Source organism: Lynx canadensis, chromosome X, assembly GCF_007474595.2.
Source record: "Lynx canadensis isolate LIC74 chromosome X, mLynCan4.pri.v2, whole genome shotgun sequence".
Lineage (NCBI taxonomy): Eukaryota > Metazoa > Chordata > Mammalia > Carnivora > Felidae > Lynx > Lynx canadensis.
The window spans coordinates 116,098,810-116,117,405 of record NC_044321.2 but is presented as its reverse complement, the minus strand read 5'-3'; positions in this window follow the sequence as shown (position 1 = coordinate 116,117,405).

Sequence of the window (18,596 nt, the reverse complement as noted above, 5' to 3'; positions counted from 1 at the left end):
TGAAGTCATACCATGCATCTTTTCCAAATACAGTATGAAACTAGAAATAAATCACAAGAAAAAAATGGGAAAAACACAGACATGTGGAGACTAAACGTGATGGTAAACAACCAATGAGTCATTGAAGCAATCAAAGAAAAAATAAAAAATTACATGGAGACAAGTGAAAACAAGAACACAATAGTCCAAGATCTCTAGGACACAGCAAAAGCAGTTTTTTAGAGGGAAGTATAGAGCAATACAGGCCTATATCAAGAAACAAGAAAAAAATCAAATAATCTAACCTTACACTTAAAGGAACTACAAAAAGGAGAACAAACAAAACACAAGGTGAGAAGAAAGGAAATGATGAGATCAAACTAGAAATAAATGACATAGAGATTTAAAAAAGCAAGCAAACAAACCAAAGCCTGGGGTGCAAGGGAGCACCAGGGGTGGGAGCTGACAGAAAAAAAAAAGAGGAAAAAAAAATCAAAGAAACCAAAAGCTGGTTTATTGAAAAGATTAAAAAAAAATGGACAAACCCTTTGCCAGGACTCATCAGGAAAAAAGGGGTAGGAATCCAAATAAGTAAAATCAGAAATGAGAGAGGGGCACCTGGGTAGCTCAGTTGGTTAAGTATCTGCCTCTTGATTTCAGCTCAGGTCATGATCTCACAGTTCATGAGTTCAAGCCCCACATCCTGCTCCATGCTGACAATATGGATCCTGCTTGGGATTCTCTCTCTCCCTCTCTCTCTGCCCCTCCCCCACTCATTCTCTCTCTCTCTCTCTCTCTCTCTCTCTCTCTCTCTCTCTGCCTCCCTACACCTCCGAAAATAAATAAACTTAAAAAAAGAAATGAGTAAGAACCAATACCACACAGACACGAAGGATTGTAAGAGAATATTATGAAAAATTATATGCCAACAAAGTGGTCAGTCTTAAAGAAATGTATACATTCATAGAAACATACGATCTTCCAAAATGGAACCAGGAAGAAATAGAAAAGCAGAATAGACCAATTACAAGTAACAAAATTGAATCAGTAATCAAAAACTACAAAAAAAAGATACAAGTCCAGGACCAGATGAATTCACCAGACATTTAAAGAAGAGGTAATGGGGGGCGCCTGGGTGGCGCAGTCGGTTAAGCGTCCGACTTCAGCCAGGTCACGATCTCGCGGTCCGTGAGTTCGAGCCCCGCGTCAGGCTCTGGGCTGATGGCTCAGAGCCTGGAGCCTGTTTCCGATTCTGTGTCTCCCTCTCTCTCTGCCCCTCCCCCGTTCATGCTCTCTCTCTGTCCCAAAAATAAATAAACGTTGAAAAAAAAAATTTTAAAAAAAAAAAGAAGAGGTAATGGGACGACTAGGTGGCTCAGTCAGTTGAGCATCCAACTTCAGCTTTGGTCATGATCTCGTGGCTCAAGCCCCATATTGGGCTCTCTGCTGTCAGCATGGAGCCTACTTTTGGGTCCTCTGTCCCCCTCTCTCTCTGCACCTCATCTGCTCATGCTCTCTGTCTCGAAAATAAACATTAAAAAAAACCCACAAAATCTTCTATATGACTGCCATCTTGAGATAATTGCTATTGGTGTTAATGCATTGCTCTCTTTTAATGTACTTTTTAATGTTTATTTATTTTTGAGAAAGAGTGCATGCATGCAAGTGGGGGAGGGGCAGAGAGAGGGGGAGAGAGACACACACACACACAATCTGAAGCAGTCTCCAGGCTCCGAGCTGTCAGCACAGAGCCCAACATGGGGCTCGAACCCACAAACCGTTAGATCATGACCTGAGCCAAAATCAGACACTCAACCAAGTGAGCTACCCAGGTGCCCCAATGTATTTTTTAAAATACAGTTATAGGGGCGCCTGGGTGGCTCAGTCAGTTAAGCGTCCGACTTTGGCTCAGGTCATGATATCACGGTTCATGAGTTCGAGCCCCGCATCAAGCTCTGTGCTGACAGCTCGGAGCCTGGAGCCTGCTTCAGATTCTGTGTCTCCCTCTCTCTCTGTCCCTCCCCTGCTCATGTTCTGTCTCTTTCTGTCTTTAAAAAATAAATAAATAAAATAATAAAATAAAATACAGTTTTATATATATATATATACACACACACACAATTAAAAAAATGAAATCTTGCCATTTGCAATGATGTCACTGGAGCTAGAGAGTATTATGTAAGCAAAATAAGTCAGAGAAAGACAAATACCTTATGATTTCACCCATTTATGTAATTTAAGAAACAAAACCGATGAACACAGGGGAAAAAAGGGAGGCAAACCATAAAACGGACTCTTAACTATAGATAACAAACTGTGGGTTGGTGGAGGGGAACTGGCTAGGGGGATGGGTTAAATTGGTGATGGGTATTAAGGAGGGCACTTGTGATGAGCACCGAGTGTTGTATGTAAGTGATGAATAGCTAAAGTCTACACCTGAAACTAATATTACACTGTATGTTAACTAACTGGAATTTAAATAAAAACTTGAAAGAAAAAAATCATATGATCATTTCAGGAACAACATTTGACAAAATTCAACATCTATTTATGACCAAAACTTTAAACAAAATGGAGTTAGAGGGAACATATTTCAATATAATAAAGACCATATGTGAAAAACCCACAGCTAACATCATCCTCAATGGTGAAAAACTGAGAGCTTTCCCTCTAAGGCCAGGAACAAGACAAGGATGTTCATTCACACCACTTGTATTCAACATAGTACTAGAAGTCCTAGCCACAGCAATCAGACAAGAAAAAAAAGTAAGAGGCATCCATACTGGTAAAGAAGAAGTTAAACTGTCACTATTCTCAGACGTGACACTATACATAGAAAATCCTAAAGATTCCATCAAAAAACTACTAGAAGTAATAAATTCAGTAAAATGGCAGGATGCAAAATTAATACCCACAAATCTGCAGTGTTTCTATACATTAACAACAAAGTTACAGAGAAATTTAAAAAAACAACAACAACACCATTTGCAATTGCACAAAAAAAGAATAAAATACTTAGGAATAAACTTAACCAAAAAGGTGAAAGATCTGTACTCTGAAAACTATAAAAGTCTGATGAAAGAAATTAAAGATGATACAAGCAAATGGAAAAATATCTCATGCTCATGGATTGGAAGAATTAATGTTATCAAATGTCCATATTACCCAAAACAATCTAGTGGTTCAGTGCCATTCCTATGAAAATACCAACAGTATTTTCACAGAACTAGAACAAATAATACTAAACCGTGTATTGAAACCACAGAAGATCCCATATAGCCAAAGCAATCCTGAGAAAGAAGAACAGATTAGAGGTACCACAATTCCATATTTCAAAATATACTACAAACCTATAGTAATCATAACAATATGGTATTGGCTCAGAAACTGACACATAGATCAATGGAACAGGATAGAGACCCCAGAAATAAAGCCATATATATATACATAGGGAAAACTGAATAGGTACATTTAAAAGAATGAACCTGGATTACTTTCTAATATTACACACAAAAATAAACTCAAAACAGATTAAGGACATAAATGTGAGACCCAAAAGCATAAAAATCCTAGAAGAGAACACAGGCAGTAATTTTTCTTTTTTTTTTTTAAGTGTTTATTTATTTTTGAGAGAGAGAGAAAGAGAGAGAGAACACGTGCATGAGTTGGGGAGGGCCAGAGAGAAAGGGGGACAGTGGATCCAAAGTCAGATGCTTAACTGACTGAGCCACCCAGGCACCTGAGTAATTTTTCTGACATCATCCATAGCAACATTTTCCTAGGTATGTCTCCTAGGACAAGGGAAACAAAAACAAAAATAAATTATTCGGACTACATCAAAATCAAAAGCTTTTGCATAGGAAAGGAAACAATACACGAAACTAAAAGACAGCCCAGTGAATGGGAGAAGATATTTGCAAATTATTTATCCAGTAAGGGGTTAATATCCAAAAAACATAAAAACTCATACAACTCAACACCAAAAAGCAAATAATCCAATTAAAAAATGGGCAGAGGACCTGAATAGACATTTTTCCAAAGAAGACATACAGATGGCCAACAAATATGAAAAGATGCTCAACGTCACTTATTAGGGAAAATGCAAACCAAAACTACAGTGAGATATCGACCCATGCCTGTTAAAATGGCTAAAATCAAGAAGCGAAGAAACAAGTGTTGGCAAGGATGTAAAGAAAAAGGAATGCTCATGCACTGTTGGTGGGAGTTTAAATTGATACAGCCACTGTGGAAAACAGGATGGAGATTCCTCAAAAAATTAAAAGGAGAAATACCATATGCTAGAATAATTCCCCTATTGGGTATTTATCCAGGAAAAAACCCCCACTAACTAACTTGAAAAGATATAAGGACTCCATGTTTATTGAAGCACTATTTATAATAATAGCCAAGACATGGAAGCGACCTTCATCCATCAATAGACAAATGGATAAGGAAAAGTGGTATATATACACAATGGAATATTGCACAACCATAAAAAGGATGAGATCATGCCATGGATGAATCTAGAGGGTATTCTGCTAAGTTAAATAAATCAAACTGAGAAAGACAACTACCATTTGATTCCACTCATAAATGGAATTTAAAAAAATGAGTGAGGGGGTGCCTAGGTTGGTCAGTCATTAAGCATCTGACTTTAGCTCAGGTCATGATCTCACTGTCTGTGAGTTTGAGTCCCACATTGGGTGAATATAAGTCCTGCTTCAGGTGAACATGAGCCACTTTGGATGAGCCCCACTTTCTCTTTCTCTCCCTCTCTCTGTCTTCTCTGTCCCTCCTGGGATTCCCTCTCTCTTTCTTTGCCCCTCCTGGGATTCTCTCTCTTTCTCTCTGCCACTCACTCACTTGAACCCTCTCTCTCTGTCTAAAAAAAAAAGAGTGGGCAAACAAAAATCAGAATCAGAACTATAAATACAGATAACAAACTGATGGTTGCCAGAGGAGAAGAGGATGGGGAGTTTGGCAATATGAGTGAAAGAGGAGAGGGAGATACAGGCCTTTGGATCTGGAATGAGCAAGTCACAGAAATAAAAAGCAGAGCATAAAGAATACTGTCAATAGTATTGTGATAGTGATATAATAAGACAGATGTTAGCTATACTTGTGGGGAACCCAGCATAATGTATGAACTTGTCAAATCACTAACTTGTACACCTGAAGCTAGTGTAGCATTGTGTATCAACTGTACTCAAGTAAGTAAGAAAGTTAGTAAGTAACTAAGTAAATAAATAAATAGGTGTTAATTCTTGCAACACCATTGGTTATTCAACTGGGAAGGATGCCAATTTCTAAGTGGCTCAAATTCTTTAATGCTATTTTGGACTTACATATTTTTGTTAATGTAAGAGAGCATGTGAACTCATAATAAAGGTCAATTTTCTGAAATAAATGTAAAAAGCTAACAAACCTCTTTTATATAACTGTCTCATTTCTCACAACAATCCTTAGAGGTAGTAATCCAGTTACTTTTGCTGAGCAATAAATTATCTCACATCTTACTGGCATTAAACAACCATTTTATAATGCTCAGGAATTCTGTGGGTCAGAATTGGACAGGGCTTGGCTGGCTATTCCTCATGCCTCATGGGGTTTTGTATGCAGTTGCTATCACATGTTGTCTGGTACTTCAGTCTTATCAAGGCTCTGTTGGGTTGGATGTCCAAGATGGCTCACTTGTATGGCTTGCAGTTTGATGTTGGCTATTGTTTGGGGTCTCATCTGGGAGGGTCTGGCAGTTAGAAAGACTACATGTGACTTCTGCATGTGGCTTGTCCTTCTTCACAATATAGTGGCCTCAGAGTAGTCAAAATTCTAATGTGGAAGCCCAGGGCTGAAGTTCAAGTAAAGCAACAGAGAAGGTTGAATCTGCATGGCCTTTTTTGACTTAGCTTTGGGTATCACACAGTACCCCTTTGGCTGTGCTCTTTGTTGAAGCAGTCACAAGCCTGCCCACGTTTAGGGGAGGGAGATACACCATATCTCTTAAAGAGAAGAGTGTCAAAAAAATTTTTGGCCACTTAAAAAAAATAACAGCCTGAGGTAGTTTTTACTACCTCGACTCACAGATGGGGAAAATAATGTTCAAGAAGATCAATTATCTTTCTTTTAAACATTTTATTTTATTCTTGAGAGACAAAGAGATCATGAGCATGGGAGGGGCGGAGGAGGTGGGAGACACAGAACCCAAAGCAGGGTCCAGGCTCTGAGCTGTCTGAAGTCAGCACAGAGCCTGATGTGGGGCTTGAACCCGCAAACCACGAGATTGTGACCTGAGCCAAAGTCGGTCACCCAACTGACTGAACCACCTAGGCGTCCCAAAAAGGTTAAATAACTTGCCTAGTGTCTCACAGCAGTAAATGTCAAATCCTAGACTCGAAGCTAGATTTTTTTTTATACTAAATCCATTATTTTTTCCATTACATTACTCTTTATTCTAAGAAGTCAGTGTTGGCAATAGTGATAAGAAAAGGTTTTCTGAAGGAAATGGGGCTTTGCGTGTGACCTTAATAGATGAGGCCTATCTGATCAGCTAGGAGAAAGAATGCAAGGACTTTCAGAAGAGAAGACAGTGGGAATATGACAGTTCAACCACAAAACACCTAATATAAGTTATCACATTCCTTGTAAATCTACTCTTTCCAGTGTATTTACTTGCACAAGGGAGAAACTAGAAGTCTTACCTCTGTTCTCTCTTTATTTCCCACATCATGTCAACATCATGTCTTGGTAATTTCAACCTCTTAATAGTTATAAAACATGTCCTTGACTCTCTATCTCTTCCCTAATGGTCCTATAATATCTTTCATCTAGACCAGGGTTTAGCAAAGCATGGCCTATGGCCAAATCTGGCCCACCATCTGGTTTTCTATGTCTGTCAAGCTAAGGATAGTTTCTACACTTTCAGGTGGTTGAAAATATTAAAAGAAGAATAGTATTTTTTGACAAATGAAGATTATATAAAATTCAAATGTAAGTGTCCATAAAGTTTTATTAGAACATAGTCATGCTCATTCATTTACATGTTATTTACAGTTGCTTTCCCCCTACATGGGCAGAATTGAGTAGCTGCAAAAGAAATTGTATGACCTGAAATGCCTAAAATATTTATTATCTGGCCCTTTACAGACATAGTTTGTCCTCTCTTACTCTAGACTACTCTAAGAGTATCCTAAATAGTTTACCTGACTGTGGTCTTCTCCTCTGGACCAATCTCTACACTGCAGTCATAGTGATTTATATATAATAAAGTCACTCCTGTGCATTAAAGACTTCAATACCTTGACATTGCCTAAAGAATAAAGGATGAAATAGAACAGCTTTAGGAGAGCATATGAGGCCTTCCTTGATATCATGCCTGCTTACTTTTTCAGCCTTCTTTTTAGCTACATCCTTTCTTAAAATGTTACTTAGTATTAGTGAACAGCTGACATTTCCTACACATTCTATGAAGTTTCATGCCGTCACTCATGGAATTACTTCATCCTAGAGCACCTTTCCTTCTTCAGGTTAGTTCCTATTAGCCACTCAAGACTTAGTTCAAATCTTATCTCTTGGGGAAAGGCATTTCTAAACTGTATTGTCACCCCATACACATATAAGAAAGTGATTTCAGTTGCTGTAAATGTATTCAATAATTAAAGGCCTGAACAAATTCTCTAATGGACAGCATTAGGTAAATGCAAAGGAAATTTTGAGAGAATATATGGTAAGTCTTCTTAACACCTACATAAAGAATAGAAGACAGAGGAGAGTGGGAAGATCCATCCAAGTTATCTAGCCTGGGGAACTAGAATGATAATGATACCTTAACAATGAAGGAACTTTCTATCCATCAGCCATCACACTGTGCCCAGAAAAAGAGGAATTCCCATATTGGCTGAATTCTTTTGATGAGCAAATGGTTGGAAAGGAAAAGCCATTTTTAAGGATCAGATGAAATTCATTTTGGACATATCGAGAGGGTGTGAAAATGCGATATCCAAGAAGATATGTCTCATTGGTATCTAAAACCGTAAGTCTAAATCATGAATAGGAGGCTTAGGATACAAGCACAGTGGGGTCAGGAAGTGTATTTGTCTGATCCAGAGCTGTTATTTTCAGTGCTTGGTACAAGAGTGGCACTTACTAGGCCAGTGGGTCCCAACTCCAGGAAGGGATGAGAGACACCTATGGAAGTTTTCTGTTTGTTCTGTTTCAACACAGTTGTCTAAGTCCCACAACAGACTGTGTTAAAATTTCAATGGTGAGGCTCAGGAATTTTTATTTCTTAAAAACTCCACAGCTGGGAGCCTGGGTGGCTCAGTCAGTTAAGCCTCCGACTCTTGATTTCAGCTCAGGTCATGATCTCAGGTTTCATGAGTTTGAGCCCCGCATTGGGCTCTGCTTGGGATTCTCTCTCTGCCCCTCCCCCACTTACACTTTTTTCTCTCTCTCTCAAACTAAAATAAATTTAAAAATTCTCTCCCTCTCCCTTTGCCTCTCTCTCTGTTTCTCAAAAAAAAAAAAAAAAAAAAAAACCAAAAAACAAAAAACAGAAAACAAAAAACTCCATAGATAATTATAATGCACAAAGCACAAAGAATCATTGTGGTAGGTGCTCAGTAAATATTTGTTGACTGAATAAATGATTAAATTCATTCATTCTTTTTGACTCTAGAATGAGAAAAGAGGAAAAGATACCTTTTTGATGTAACTATTAATGTGACAAAGCGGATCTAGATGAAAAGAATGACAGAGACTGTGAAACGGGAATGAAAGAAAGAGAATAGAGAAGTTTTTAATAGAAGCCTCTTTCCTTATTTTTTATTTTTAGGAGAAAAGATGATAAAATAAAAGTTGGCTGTATTGCCCTCTCTTTTGACGCATAGCAGGCCAGGCCGTAAGGTGCCATTGCTATAGACTCCATTTAAAGTGCTCACCTTCTGTTCATGGGCCCATTTTAATCTATTCTTGAAAATCAGGCATTCAGCATAAAACACTACCCAGGAAACTCTTTCCCAGTATTTTATACTTAACATTTTATTTTTAATACTAAATTACTTGAAATAAATATGGATACCTTGATATTCAATTCCTAAATATGCCACCCTATGCTTCTTAAAAGTAAGAAAATTATATTATGGAGTCAGTTAATACTATAACACCCAAAACATTAATATAAACACTTTTCTAGTATCTAATAATTAGTCTGTCTTCAAATTTACCAATTTTTGCCAAAAGAAAGTTCTTTATAGCCAGGACCCTATTCAAGACTGCATATTTCACTGCATTCTGTGTTTTGTAGTCCCTTTTAATACAAGGCCAACCCCTTTTAAATGACATCAAATACTTGAAAGGATTAGGCTCTCACTGTGCATCCAACTCCTGAATTTTTTTGATTGTTTCCTTGAGGTGTTATTTCCTGTTCAACATCCTTGTTGTGGCAAAATTTATACACATTTAAGGGAACATTTTAAAGTGCACAATTTAATGAGTTTTGCCGTAAGTATATATCCATAAAGCATCAACACAATCAAGATAATGAAGGTATTCATTATCCTTCAGTCATTACTCATGTCCCTTTATTATCCTCTCTCTTACACATCTCTGACCCGGCCTGGTTTCCAAGCAATCGCTGATCAACGTGCTTTCTGTCACCATTGAGTAGTTTGCATTTGGTAGAGTTTTATAAATATTGAATCGTGTATTATATGCCATTTTTTGGTATAGCTCTCATCCAGCAGAATTACTGAGGGTCCATCCGTGTTGTGTACAACCGTAGTTCATTGCTTTTCATTGATGAGTAGTATAACAATGCATGGATACATCACAACATGTTTATTGGCTTGCTGATATAGAGTTGGGGTTTTTTTCCCCAACTATCAAAGATAAAGCTGCTACGAACCTTCTTGTATGGCCTGTGAACACATGTTTTTAGTTTTCTTGGGTAGCTAGCAAGAAAAAAAGTTTGGGGTCATATGCTAGTTATGTGTTTAACGTTTTAGAAAACCGCTAACCTGTTTTGCAAAGAGGCTGTACCATGTTACATTGTTACCAGTAGTGGATGAGAGTGACCTTGACTCCACATCCTCTACCAACACCTGTGGTTCATGTGGTCAGTCGCAGTGCCCATGACCTGAGCCAAAATCAAGAGTCCCATTGAGCTGCCCTGGTGCCACCCCCACCAGTCTTTTTCAATTTCACACATTCTAGTGGGCGTGTAAGAGTATCTCAATGTGTTTTTTTTCCCATTGTGTTTTTGTTTTACATGTCCCTAATGACAAATGATGTTGAATATACCTTTTCACATGCTTATTTAGTACGCATATATTTTCTTTACTGAAGTATCTGTTCAGATGTTTTGCCCATTTTAATTGGGTTGTTCATATTCTAATAATTATTTGTGGAGTGGGATATAAGTATTTTGTTGATAAATTTTTTTACACATCTTTTCTCCCATTGGGGGGCTTGCCTTTTAGTTTTCACAGGGTCTTTTGAAGATTAAAAGTATTTCTTATGTTATGAATTTCTAACATACTAATTTTTTTAATAAAAGTTTATGTTTTGTGTTGTATTTAAGAAATCTTTGGCACATACAAATTTACTCTGATTTTCTCTTATATTTTCTACTGGATATTTTATTGTGTTAGGTTTTACTGACAGATATATAAATCATTTTGAGTTAGTTTTAGTACTTGATATGACATAAGGATTGAGGTTCTTGTACTTTTCATATGGTCAATCAAATTATCCCGGCATCAAACAATATTTTTGGAAAATATTAACCTTTCCCAACTAAATTATCTTGGCATCTTTCTTGGAAGTCAATTGACTATGTATGTGTGGGTCTACTGCTATACTCTCTATCTCTTTTTCCTTAAGAGTAGGCTCTACACCCAACATGGGGCTTGAACTCATGACCCTGAGACCAAGAGTCACATGCTCCACTGAATGAGTCAGCCAGATGCCCCTATACTCTCTTCTGTTTCATTTATCTACATGTCAATCTTAATGCCAATATTTCATTGCCTTATTAACGTAGCTTTATAATAAATATTACAATCAAGTAATGTGAGTTCTTTACATTTTTTCTTCCTTTTCAGAATTAATTTGGCTATTCTAGGTCCAGTGACTTTCCATAAAAATTTCAGAATTAGCTACCCAATTATGAAAACACACTTTAAGTTTAGATTTTGGTTGGGATTGTGTTAAATCTACAGGTTGATTTGGGGATAACTGACATCCTAACATCACTGAGTCATTTCATGAACACAGTCTATGTCTCCATTTATTTAGGTCTTTGTTTACAAAAATTTTTTTAATGTTTATTTATTTTTGAGATAGAACACAAGTGGGGGAGGGGCAGAGAGAGGGGGAGACACAGAATCCGAAGCAGGCTCCAGGCTCTGAGCTGTCAGCACAGAGCCCGATGCAGGGCTCGGACCCACAAACTGTGAGATCATGACCTGATCTGAAGACAGATGCTTAACCGACTGAGCCACCCAGGTGCTCCTGCATTTATTTAGGTCTTACTTATTTCATCATAGTTTTGCAGTTTTCAGTGTTCAGGCCCTGCATATATCTTTTGTCAAATTCATCCCCAAGTATGTAATATTTTTTGCCATTGTTCATGGTCTATTTTTTACTTTCAATTTTTGATTGTTCATTCTTTTTTTTTTATTTTTTTTTAACGTTTATTTATTTTTGAGACAGAGAGAGACAGAGCATGAACAGGGGAAGGGCAGAGAGAGAGGGAGACACAGAATCCGAAACAGGCTCCAGGCTCTGAGCTGTCAGCACAGAGCCCGAGCGGGGCTCGAACTCACGGACCGTGAGATCATGACCTGAGCTGAAGTCGGACGCTCAACCGACCAAGCCACCCAGGCGCCCCTGATTGTTCATTCTTAGTACATAGAAATGCAATTGATTTTTGTATATTGGCCATTCATTCTGCAACCATGCTAAATTTATTTTTTTAGTAGCTTTGTTTTGAATATTTGTTGGGATTTACTATAAAGATGATCATGTTATCTGAAAATAAAGACGGTTTTACTTCTTCCTTTCTAGTCAATATGCCTTTTATTTCTTTTTCTAGCCTGATATCTCAGCCAGTACTCCAGTACAACATTGAACAGAACTGGTAAGAGTAGATATTCATGTGTTTTATTTTTGTTTTTGTTTTTGTTTTTGTTTTTTTCTGATCGTACAGTTAAGTGTATCAGTCAGGTATTGCCAGAGAAACAGAACCAACAGGATGTGTATGAGTGTGTGTGTGTGTGTGTGTGTAGAGACAGAAAGAGAGAGAGAGATCTTGATTGATAGATACACACATAGACATCTACATCTATAAAATAGATTTATTTTAAGAAATTATCTCATGTAATTGTAGGAGCAGACAAGTCCAAAATCTGCAGGGCAGGTCAGCAAGCTAAAATTTCTAGCAGAAATTGTTTCAGCTTGAGTTTGAAGGGAGTAGGGAGACAGAATTCCTCTTCCTTGGGGGACCTTAGCCTTTTTTTTAATCTTGAGGCTTTCAACTGTTTGGATGAAGTCCACCCACAATTGGGATGTAGTCTGCTCTTCTCAAAGTCTACTGATTTAAATGCTAATCTTATCTACCTTTACAACAACATACAGACTGGTGTTTGACTAAACACCTGGGCCCCATAGACTAGCCAAGTGGACACATAAAATTAAGCTTTCAGTCTTTGGTCCTTAAATACAATATTAACTGTAGGTTTTTCATAGACACTGTTTATCTGGTTGAGGACGTTCTTCTAGTTCCTTCACGTTTGCTTAGAGTTTGTTCCAAGAATGTATGTTTGATTTTTTTATGTGGTTTTTACAAATCTTTTTATATAGTCATATGGTTTTTCTTCTTTAGTCTGTAAATATGGCGATTTACATAAACTGATTTATAAATATTATTAAGCAAAGTTACATAAACTGATTTATAAATATTATTAAGCAAACCTCATAATCCTGGGATAAACCCTGTTTGTTTATGATGTATTATCTTTTTTATATATTGATGGATTCTACTTGCTAAAACTTGTCAAGTATTTTTCTGTCTATGTTCCTAAGTGATATTTATCTTTACGTTTTTTTTCTTTTAATATCCTTTTTTCTGGTTTTGGTGACAGGTTAATGTTGGCGTCTTTGGGCGCCTGGGTGGCTCAGTTGGTTAAGCATCAGACTTCAGCTCAGGTCATGATCTTGCGGTTTGTGGGTTCAAGCCCTGAGTCAGGCTGTGTGCTGACCGATCAGATTCGGTTCTTGATTTCAGCTCAGGTTGTGATCTCGTGGTTTATGGGATTGAGCCCCACGTTGGACTCTGTGCTGGCAGTGCAGAGCCTACTTGGGGTTCTCTCTTGCCCTCTCTTTCTCTCTCTCTCTGCCCTTCCCCCACTGTCTCACTCAAAGTAAATAAATAAACATTAAAAAAAACGTCGGGAGTATTCTCTTTAACTGGCATTTTTTTCTTTTTAGAATTGGCATTATTTCTTCTTTAAATATATGGTAGAGTTCCCCAGTGAAGCCGTTAGTGTGGGGTGTTTTATTTATTTCCATGTTTTTAAACCCAGCAATTAGTTTTATAACTATTATTCTAAATTCTTGTTCAGTTACATTGCTTAAGTTGGTTTTGATCAATTCATTAGCTGTCGCTACTTCCTGGAATTTCTTTTGAGGAGAATTCTTCTGTTTTGTCATTTTGGCTAGTTTTCTGTCCCTTATGCATTTTAAAAGCTTGTTGTATGCTCTGCACCTGCGAGCACTGCTATATTAAAGGAGGGTCATACACTGTCCAGGGCCTGGCCCTTCAGGAGGTGTTTTTTCGGAGATTGTTACTTGCTCTCTGTTGTTGGGACTTTGGTTATTTTGTTACCGTACTCGTAATGATATTTTGGACCCTCCACCAGGTGTGCTTTGATTTGTTCCTTGGAATAGCCCTATCTTTTCTCCAGCTTTCCCATTTTCTTCCTGGTAGATTCAGTCTCTTTTCCTCCCAGGCTCTGGTGTTCAAAGTCCTTTGGCTTCCGCACTCTTTGTTTGAGAGTCGCAGGAAGTATGGATCCCCCTACTTCTCTGCCATGTTGGCCCCCCATTCTCCTATTTCCATCTCTTTAAAAATACTTATTTTTTAAAGCAGTTTTAGGTTTATAACAAAATTGATGGGGAGGTACAGAGATTTCCCATATATGCCCTGCCCACACAAATTCATAGCCTCTCCCATTATAAACATCACTCACCAAAATGATTTTATTTTTTACCAAGGATGAGCCTACATTGGCAGTGTACTATTCTGTGAGATATTATAATTCTGAATACACAGAATTAAACGTTTGTCAACACTCATAAAACTTTAAAGAACTGTGAGTAAACTTTAGTGTATATACATTTTGAAAGTCATTAGGAGGTTGGAAGATCCCCAGATGAAATGCATAATGTGACAAAATAATCTAACTATGTTGCAAATATATGAAGCAACTTCACTCAAGGTGGGTGGTTGGAAGAAGAAGCTAAGTAACTTTGGAAATTAGTGGATTCTGTAAGACTAAAGGCAAAAAGAACTATATGTAAGAATTGTACTCAATTTGATAAAGTCAGTCCCTGTGCTGACACATGTAGCAATTTACATGTATACTGGAATTATACCTTAAGTAAATGGTTGATGATGGGAACCAGATTTCTCAATGTTGGAGTAAAAAGCTTACAGGTAAGCAAAGGGGGAACACTAGAATGATCCATGTGATAAAAGATTAGAGTTAGAAACCTCAGTATGAAACACGTTTAGTTTAATATAGATACAGATGGTTACATACAGAAATGTTTATAGATAGGTGTATATACATAGATTAGTATACCCAGTCATCTTGTTTTGTCAGCTGAATGTCCTAGAAGCAATGACACCTCGGTAGCAATGAACACATCTAGTACCTAGATTTTGGTTTCTAATACTATTCTCAAAAAAAAAAAAAGTGTTCCTTAGAGAAATGACTAATTCTAGGACTAGTGCAGGGAATATACCAGATGAACCTGGAGCATGTTATCATGGCAGAAGTAAAGAACACGTGAAACAAACAAATAAGCAACAACAACAAAACCCAGTAAATTATGGGGGTTGTCAGAGGGACACAGGAACCAAGTGAAATAGCCAAAGTTGGAATAGATTGAGAAACTAAATGAGTCTATACTCACATAAATAAATGGTTGAATAAATAAATTTGGTGGAGTATAAGCAAATCTCTCATGCAGAAAATTTCTAAATAATTTATGTAAATGATCTACCCTTAAGGATTTGGCCATAACTCTACACTCCTTAAGTGTGAGTTGTTCATAGAGACTTTCTTCTAAACACTGCATCATGTAAAGGAAGAAAACAGGGGAGTCATTTTATAATGGAGCAAATCCACAAACACTACCTTAGCCAAGTTATTGAGGTTAGCATAAATATTAATAAGTCACGTTGTTAGCAAGTAACCATGATGTAATGTGATGAGAATGGCGTTTTACATCTGTGATCAAACTCCTCAAATCTTAGTTTAATCCTGAGGAAAAAAGTCTGACAAATGCCCACTGAAGAACATTTTACAAAGCACCTAACCAGTACTCCTGAAAACGGTAAAGATCATCAAAAGCAAAGAAAGTCTAAGAAGTTGTCACAACCAAGAGAGGCCTATCTAAGCATGACCAGTAAATGAAATGTGGAATCCTGAGTGGGATTCTAGAGGAGAAAAAGGACATTAGGGAATACTGAGGAAATCGAAGTATAAACTTTAGTTATTAATAATGTCTCAATATCGGTTCATTAATTTTGATGAATATACCATACTAATGCAAATTCAGCAATCCCACTTCTGGGTACTATGCTAAGTGAAATAAGTCAGTCACAAAAATAGATGTACCACATGAGGCCACTTATATGAGGTATCCACAGTAGTCAAACTAATAGAAACGGAAAAAAGAATGGTGATTGCCAAGGACGGGAAGGAGAGGGGAAATGGGGAGTTGTTGTTCAATGAGTACAGAGTTTTAGGCATGCAAGATGAAAAAGTTTTAGAGATCTCTTGTACAATAATATATATATATAGTTAACAATACTGAAATGTTCACTCACAAATTAAGAAGGTGGGGCGCCTGGGTGGCTCAGTCGGTTAAGGGTCCAACTTTGCCTCTGGTCATGGTCTCGCGGTTCATGAGTTCAAGGCCTGCATCAGGCTCTCTGCTGTCAGTGCAGAGCCCGCTTAGGATCCTCCTGTCCCCCCTCTGTGTGTCCCTCCCCTGCTTGTACTCTCTCTCACTCTGTCTTGAAAATAAATAAAATATTTAAAAAGTTAAGAAGGTAATTTATATGTTTTTTATCACCATAAAGCAAATATGGCTTGATTCACTTTAACTTAAAAATGAATACATGTGCGATTATTTTATGGGAGAAAGGGATGATGTGTTTTCAAGGTAAATAAAGAATAGGTAATCGTAAATCGGTCATTCAGTATTTATTATTTCACGTGGGCCGTATGTCCGATTAGGTTCTAGGTATAAATGATAAAAGGCCCAGTACCTACCCTGAAAAAATGCTGTGCACTGAGGAAGACAGTCAGGAAACAGTAATAGTATCATGTGGCAAGTGCTGTGATGAACATTTTCAGGTGCAATATGATACAGTAGAATGCCAGGCAGCGGGGACGGCGTGTGTGAAGGCACAGAGGCATGAAATACTATATTGATCAGGTGACAGCTGAAATAATATGTGTCAAGGAGAGTGTACAGAACAAGTCTAGAGATATGCAGGAAAGGGGCAAGTATGGGAAACTGAAAAAGATTGGTAGTTTTTTCCATAAGGGTGACTTTTGAGCATACTAGCTAGCAATTCAGATGACCTCGTTTAAGAAACACTGAGGTAAAGATTTTGACATGCGGGACACATCTAAGACCTCGTAGTTATCTATCTCAGTAACCATGTAAATAGAATTAATGTGCCACCAAGCATAGAGTCATAATAAGAACGTTTAATTTTACCTCTGTGATTGTGGATGGAGCTTAAGATATTCGTTGAATATGAATGGGACTAAGAAATGAGCACAGAGGCACAAGGGGAATTTTTTATAAGAGAAATGGAAGTGTGTTGGACGACAACAAGCCAGTGGTGATTCGTACTAGTTATGAGTGAGTATTCTGGAAAGGAAAAGCAGAAAAAAAGATGACAAAGTGAAATCAAAGTAGGAAAAGGCTATGACGATCAAAGATGAAGACAGAACAATTACAACTGAAATTAAGATAGACAATGATTTTAACATACGCTGAGGCAAGGTCAGGAGAAGGGACAACAGGGACTCTAAGAGCTGAAAAAATATTAATGGAATGTAAAGATGGACGTCATGGATGGATACATTCATTCTTTGTGCAGAAATATGTAATTCACAGAGCAAGAGAACTGCCAGATGTCATAAAAAGATAAACTTGCTAAGCTGAGAAGAAATAGATAAGGGAATCAATATTATACCACAATAGATAACCAGAAGGTGAAACAATCGTGTTCGAAAAATTGTTCTGTGATATGTGTTTAAGAGCAGCATTACCTCTTTCACTGAGGTGTTGAGTTGAAATAGTGTGAGTATGATTACGTATACTCTATTATAATCGTTATTTTGAACTTGATCAATACAGTCTGTCATCGAGGGCCAAGAGTGTGTCAGTGTGTTTGAGTCAAACATATCAACAAATCGTTTTGAACATCCTTGATCAAGATCTTCAGCCTGAAGTTAAAAATAATCTTAAGCAAAGAGGATGTCAATTGTTCGGTGTTGTGTAGAAAGTAAATACAGAATATGAGTGTTCAAATTTATTTGAACTGACAGAATACTATAAATAGTAGATTTAGTTACATTGCAAAACGTGTTTGGTGTTATTGACTCTTCTCTAAAGATCAGTTTTTACCTTAAATTTAAGATTAAACTCAGAGTGAAATGTTACTTATAAATCATTATACAATAACTTTGGTGCGTGGCTAGCCTTTTAAGGGCATATGATTGAAGTATAAGTGGATTTCTTACTGCTTAACAGTGCTATGTAGGAAAATACAATTATTAAACAGATTTATAATAAAATATAAAAAAGGGTTATGTGTTTTTATGCGATCAACAATTTTGGTCCTTCATGTCACAAAGGAGGGGTGCGTGGGTTGATTTCAGCTCAGTCATGATCACAGAGTCGTGTGATTGAGCCCTGCGTCAGCGCGGAGCCTGCTTGAGAGTGTCTCTGTCTCTCCCTCTGCTCCTCTCCCCAATTTGCACTCTCTCTCTCTCTCTCTGTCTCAAATTTAAAAAAAAAGACACTCAAAGAGAGAAAATATATTATAAACGTATAAATATATATATATATACATATATATATATCGTATGACATATGTCATCGTTCCCCTTTTAAGTGAATGACATGAAAAGAATATAAGTATACATTATATTTTATGTATCCATTATTTTTGATAAGTGGTTTTCATTGAAATCTTCTGGACATCACCTTGTGGATGTACCGAGCTCCACGGGGCTGAATCGTTCGGTTCGGTATGCATCAATCATATTGGTAAAGCCTATGCTGCAGAAACAGACAAACCCCTGTCG